Raw genomic sequence first — 6,663 nt, 5'->3', positions numbered from 1 at the left:
CCGGGTGCCGCGCGGGCGGCCCTGCCTAGTCCCAGGTAATGCCCGAGCCTCACCGGGCGTCCTCTTCCCTGCTGTCCGCCGGGAAGTTGCCGAGGCCGGATTCGATCCGGGTCTTGACACTCGACGGGGGCAGGGGCGGGACGGGTCTGCCTCTCCTCCGGGCCTCTGCCCCTGCGGGTCCCCGCTTGGGTAACCTTGCTCCGGTCCCTCCTGGTCCCTCCTCGGTGAAGTTGATCTGATGATAAGCAGTCCCTTCAACAAATACAGATTCCTGGGACTCTCCCACCTCTAGTGGGAATCTTCTGGGGAGGCACCCAGTCACCTGCATTTGTCACAAGCCCCCTCCCCCGGTTGATTTCCTTGTTCGCCATCAAGTTTTGGGAAATACTGTCCTGGGAAACTTCTGCTCATCCTTAACGTCTCAATTCAAATGCACCTTTCTCAGGGAAGTCCTCCCTAACCCCTAGGAACGGGAGACCCTCCTGTACTTATTCGTTGAACTGTCTTGGGCTGCAGCTCACTCGTGTTTGCCTCTTTTCTTTTTTCTTTTTGAGACGGAGTCTCACTTTGTCACCCCGGCTGGGGTGCAGTGGCACGACCTCGGCTCACTGCAGCCTCCACCTCCCGTATTCAAGCGATTCTCCTGCCTCAGCCTTCCGAGTAGCTGGGATTACAGGCATGTGCCACCACACCCGGCTAATTTTGTATTTTTTAGCAGAGACTGGGTTTTGCCATGTTCGCCAGGCTGGTCTCGAACTCCTGACCTCAAGTGATCTGCCCACCTCGGCCTCCGAAAGTGCTGGGATTACAGACGTGAGCCGCTGTGCCCTGCCTGCTACCTTTCTTAAACCATTGATGCTGAAGCTTGAGTTTGCATCAGTCTCTCCTGGAGGGCTTGCTAAAGCTGGGATGGCTGGGGCTCCACCCTCAGGGTTTCTGAGTCATGAGGTCCAGGTGGGGCTGGAAATTTGCATTTCTAACCAGCTCCCAGGTGATGCTGATGCTGCTGGTCTGGGGACCATACTTTCGACTTATTAAATGTTTTATTTATTTGAGATAGAGGACTCACTGTGTTGCCCAGGCTGGCCTTGAGCTCAAGCAATCCTCCTGCATCAGTCTCCTTGGGTAGCTGGGACTACAGGCCTGCATCACCATGCCTGGTGTTTGGGGGCCATACTTTGAGAACCACTGGGCCAGACCAAGCTACTGGAGGGCTAGAGCTGTGTGGTCCTGACAACGGTATCCTCAGCATCTGGCCCAGTGCCTGACACATAAGTGCTCCAAGAACCAATTGTCTTGAGTGACAGGCAGTGGACATCCATCTCACTTGTTCCCTGGGATGTCAACTGAGCACGTGTTGTACATCAGCCCCACCATGTGCAGTGCTGGGCTGCAGCCGAGACCCAGATAAAGTCTGCTGGGAGACAGGCGGTGAGCAAATGTCCCAGAGGATCACTGACCCCTGGGGAGCCGTGAGGATGTGCAAGGTGCTGAGTGGCCTGGGGAGGCTTCTAGAGGATGTGAGGTCTAAGGTGAGGAGGTCTGAGGATCCATGGGCCTTCCCTCACCTCGACTCCCTCCCCTGGGAAATCAGGCCAAGATCACTTCATTCCTAAGGGCCCTTCCTGTTCAGTCTTGGAGTCTAATTAGAGATAGGTCAGTGGTCTGGTCTGAGCTGCATTGGTCTGAGACAGGCTTAGGTCGAATTTCTGGCTCCACCGCTTCCCAGCTGAGCTGCCTGGAGCACTTCTGTTAACTTTTCTGGACTTGTACTATTTTGTAAAAGGGAGTGAATCATTCCTCCCTGTTGTGTGGATTCAGTAAGTAAACAACTGCCTTAACACTGCACTTGGCTCATAGTGAAGGTGCAAAACATTGGGACCTGTTTACTGCCACATGCTCCTGTTCCCTCCCCCGACCGCCTTACCCTTCAGCTTTCCCTCTCTTCCTGCCCTCAGCCCCAGCGTTGGTCTAGGACAGGGTCAGCAAACTACAGGCCTCCTCTTTTCACATGTCTTGCGAACTAAAAATGCTGTTAAATGTTTTATTTATTACTATTATTGTTTTTGAGACAGAGTCTCACTCTGTCTCTCTGGCTGGAGTGCAGTGATGCAATCACGGCTCACTGCAACCTGTACCTCCTGGGTTCAAGCAATTCTTGTGCCTCAGCCTCCCGAGTAGATGGGATTACAGGCGTGCACCAGCACACCCGGCTAATTGTTGTAGTTCTAGTAGAGATGGGGTTTCGCCATGTTGGCCAGACTGGTTGGTCTCGAGCTCCTGGCCTCCCAAAGTGCTGGGACTACCGGCATGAGCCACTGCGCATGGTGGAATTTTACATTTTTAAATGGTTGAAAAAAAAAATCATGACGTGTGAAAAGTATATTAAATTCAAGCATCAGTGTTCATAAGTAAAGTTTTATTGGAATACATTGGTAATTTACAGAATGTCTTGGGCCTCTGTCCCACTACAGCTAGAGTTGCGTATTTGGGACAGAGACCCTGTGGCGGGAAAAGCCCAAAATATTTACTATCTGGCCCTTTACAGAAAAAGTTTGCCAACCCTTGGCCTTAGCCTTGGCCCAGCATGTAACCCATGCTGCTTGGTGTGTTGGTTTGCAGGCGAAGCCCCTTGCAGGCAGGCTGGGGCAGTCTCCTGTCTGGTCTCAGCCCTGGCATAAGCCTGGCATCTAGTAAATACTTCAGTGTTTGAACCAATGGGCATTGGTGAACCTGTCTGACATACCCACTGGCCTGAATGCCAGCTGGCAGGGGCCCTGTCACTTCCTCTTGTTAATTAATACCGAGTCCAGCTTGACAAAGTTGAGTCACTGCCATTAGGCAGGGAGGCAGGGAGGTAATCGAGCCACTAAAACACAAAGTAACATTGCAGGCAAGAGTGAGGTGGCGCAGAGGAGGGACAGCTGATCCAGGCTTAAGGGCTCAGGGAACGCTTGAAGAGGCAGCCCTGAAGGATGCATTGGAGTTATCTATAAGGACCAACCCTCCTGGGTTGCCTGGGACTGAGAGGGTCCTGGGATGTGGGACTTGCAGTGTTAAAACTGAGACAGTTGGGCACCCTCTGTCAGTGTGCAGTGGCGGGAGATTGTGCAGCTCCATGGAACAGCCTGTGCAAAGGCTTGGAGGGGATAGAGCCCCGTGCTTTTGGGGAGCCTGAGGCAGCGGTGGAAGGTAGGATAGAGCCTCAGTGGCTGTCTGGAAGGACATGCCTGCTTCAAGATGGCCTTGAACTCTGCTCACCTCACTGCTGCTCTAGTGCTGTTCCCCTACCACCTCTTCCTCTGGACATCCAGTTTATTTCCATAAACCTAAGGTGCTGAAGAGGCGAGTTGAATGAGAAGCTCTTCCTGCCCTCAGGCTGCTGTCTGTCTGTCTGCAGGAGAATCGGAGAAACCATGCTTACCTAGATAGTGCTTGGATCAACTGAGTTCTGGAGGCAGGAGGTGGATTCAAGAATGTTGACTGCAGCATTGAGCGGGGGGATGGTTTCGAAGAGGAGGAAGCTGGCAGGAGATGTGCCAGAGCCATTGGAATGGTCATGGCAACTGCGGCGTGGGGATGCGGGAAGGAGAGGGAGAGACAATGGAGAGCTGCTTTGGAGTGGGAGAGGGTGTGGGTAGAACCTACAGGGCCAATTTGTCTCATCGCATGCCTTTGAGCTCATCTGGCTGGCTGTGTGTGCCTTCCTAGTAGAGCTCCTGTTCCCCTCTCCTGGTTGGAATGCCCTCGGGCTTGTTCTTCTTTTCCTGGGCGTTTAGTCATTCTACTTCTATGGGTTCCAACCCTACCAGCGCTTTAGGCCCTTTCAGAGGGGAATGGCAAGTGCATTTTCAGAACCAGTCTCTGTCACGGACGGACCCAGGTGGAATGTGGGGAGGAGTTCTGAGATACCTGAGCACATCCTGCCTGGGGTTGAACAGCGGAATCAGGGGTCAGCTTGCCTGGCTTCCTTCAGTCAAAGCCCCAGGCCCCACGTACAGAAAGCGGCCTCACAGGGGCAGGCAGCGGGGCTGGCACCGGGCCTGTCTTTCCTGCAGTGTTTGGAGTTTTCTTTTACACAGTCGGGTTTTGTGTGGTTGAGACTGGCCAAGTTTTGCTTTCAAGGAGAGTCACTTCCCCAAGGGAATGGGAAGAGAGTCACAGTTAATATGTCATTAGATCATCCCGGTGGCAGCCGGCCCTTGTGTGGATTTGCTTGTATGTGCTGGAGGAGGTGGCAGGGATAGGTTCCAGCAGTTGGAACAATGGGGCGGGGGGCTGCCTGCCCAGCCTTTTCGGCAACGTGGAGGGAAAATTGGATTTGCTTGGTCAGAGGGTGTCTGCAGAAAGAGGATGTGACCTGTGCACAGAAACCAGTCACATACCCTGTAGCATTGAGCAAGGAACGGGATTAGAGGAAAGCTAAGGTTTTCTGCTCCTACCTCAGAGCAGGCTAATTATAACTCACTCTGACGGGAGCGTCGCCTCCATTCTTTGGGCATGATTACATTTTACATGACAGTTTTGTTTGGCCTGGTAAAATCAGAAACCAAAGAAGATGGCTGGGTTCGGTGGCTCATGCCTATTAATCCCAGCACTTTGGGAAACCAAGGTGGGTGGATCACCTGAGGTCAGGAGTTCAAGACCAGCCTGGCCAACAGGTGAAACCCTGTCTCTACTAAAAATAAAAAAGTTAGCTAGGTGTGGGGCCAGGCACTTGTAATCCCAGCTACTCAGGAGGCTGAGGCATAAGAATCACTTAAACTCAGGAGGCGGAGGTTGCAATGAGCCGAGATTGTACCATTGCACTCCAGCCTGGGCGACAGAGCAAGACTCTGTCTCAAAAGAAAAAAAAGAACATTACTATGGGCTTTTCTTCTTTTTCTAGGAAAGTATGTGATGGTGATGGGAATGGTTCAGGCCTGCAGCCCTGAGCCCTGCCTACAGGCTGTGAAGATGACAGACCTTTCTGATAATCCCATTCATGAAAGTATGTGGGAACTGGAAGTGGAAGATTTACACAAGAATATTCCTTAGATGATGTTGGAACTGTCGTTAAAAACAACCAAAATCCTGAAACTGTTTAGAAGCTTATAATGATGTGGATTTCATGGACATTTTTTCAATGCGTATTTTTCAAAAGTTTTTCAGAGAGGCTTGCTTTGGTTGACCAAGGAGTCCGGATGTAGGAATGTTTAAGTCCTGGGATACTTCAGTGACACAGCCTCTGCCGCCCCTTGCTTTGCCTGTGTTCGCTGATGAAAAGCAGATGCTTGTGTTTCTTTTTCCTTCCTGGTTTGTGTGTGTTAATTCTCTCTCTCTCTCTCAAACACAGAAGTCTCATGTTGCATTTTCCAAATTTTATGAGTGATGATACTTTTTCCATTTCTGCTGCATCCCTGTTTTACAATGCAAAATTTAAGCGCGGTTATTGCCCGTGGTGATTAAAGTGTGGTTATGGGCAGGAAGACAGACTGTGTGAAAAAGGAATGACATCAGGGCTCCTCCTCTTCTTCATCAGCAACTACCATAACCAGTTTGCAAGTCAAATGGCATATTTCCTAACGGCAGGCACGGCGGCCCCTGAAAGACAACAGCTCCCTTTCTGCTTCGGACACCACTCAAACATTTAGACACGGCTCTGTCCGTTTTCCTAGCTAGAGAAGATGATACCTTCTTTCACCACTCAGAGATGTTGAGACGTTTTCAGAATTTCTTGTTGAAATGAAAAACATCAAGATAAAGGACGCCTTTCAGGCATTAGCTAAACTTCTGCTTCATAACTTTGGGTGAGACATGGTGAGCCTCCTGGTTTAGAGTTCTTTTGTCTTTTTGTATGGAATGACTTTTTGCTGTGATTGTTTTGAATGTTGGGTTTCTGCTGTCTGCTTAGTACCCATACCTGAATTTTTTGAGACTTTAAATATCGAGGGAGTTAGATGATGTTATGACATGATTGTAGACTTTCATCTGGATTATTGATATTCTACCTCTAATAAATTGTTTAATATGCTGTATGGGTTTTTTTTTTTTTTTTTTAATAGACTTTTAAAAAAACAGTTTTAGGTTTTCAGGAAAACGTTTCAGGAGAAACTCCAGCATTCCCATATACTCCACACTCACACCCCACTCCCAGTTTTTCCAGCTGTGAACATCTTTTATTAGGTTGGTACATTTGATAAACCAACATTACATTGTTATTAGCTAAAGTGTAGTTTACATTAGGCTTCATTCTTTCTCTTATACATTCTGTGGATTTTGCCAAATGCATAATAACATGTATCCACCCTTACAGTATCGTCCAGAACAATTTCACTGCCCTAAAAATCCTCTGGGTTCCCCTTATTCACCCCTCCCCCTGCAACCCTGACAATCACTGATCTTTCTTTTCAGTTTTGCCTTTGCCAAAATATCACATATTGGATCATACAGTAAGTAATTTTTTCAGACTGGCTTCTTTCATTTACTATGCATATATGATTCTTCCATATCTTTTTTTTTTCTTTTTTAAGACAGTCTCACTCTTGCCCAGGCTGGAGTGCAAGGGCACAATCACAGCTCACCACAGCCTCCACCTCTCAGGCTCAGGTGATCCTCCCATCTCAGCCTCTCAGGTAGCAGGACTACAGGTGCGTGTCACCATGCCTGGTTAGTTTTTTTTTT

At 49.4% G+C, this 6,663-nt stretch overlaps 2 long non-coding RNA genes across 2 annotated transcripts; one reads left to right on the top strand and one right to left on the bottom strand.

The window, feature by feature from the left end:
* The first annotated feature begins 1 nt into the window (after nt 1).
* On the top strand, nt 2–6,015 carry LOC105545257. Its single transcript, XR_001006894.1, has 2 exons — nt 2–35; nt 4,889–6,015. It is a non-coding gene; the product is annotated as an uncharacterized LOC105545257 (long non-coding RNA).
* On the bottom strand, nt 2,405–3,578 carry LOC105545256. The gene is made up of 2 exons (XR_001006893.1): nt 3,425–3,578; nt 2,405–3,337 (listed from the first exon to the last, which is right to left on the bottom strand). It is a non-coding gene; the product is annotated as an uncharacterized LOC105545256 (long non-coding RNA).
* Nucleotides 6,016–6,663: the final 648 nt, after the last annotated feature.

The sequence above is a fragment of the Mandrillus leucophaeus genome, unplaced genomic scaffold (assembly GCF_000951045.1).
Source record: "Mandrillus leucophaeus isolate KB7577 unplaced genomic scaffold, Mleu.le_1.0 Scaffold323, whole genome shotgun sequence".
Lineage (NCBI taxonomy): Eukaryota > Metazoa > Chordata > Mammalia > Primates > Cercopithecidae > Mandrillus > Mandrillus leucophaeus.
This window is presented reverse-complemented; position numbering and strand designations above follow the sequence as displayed.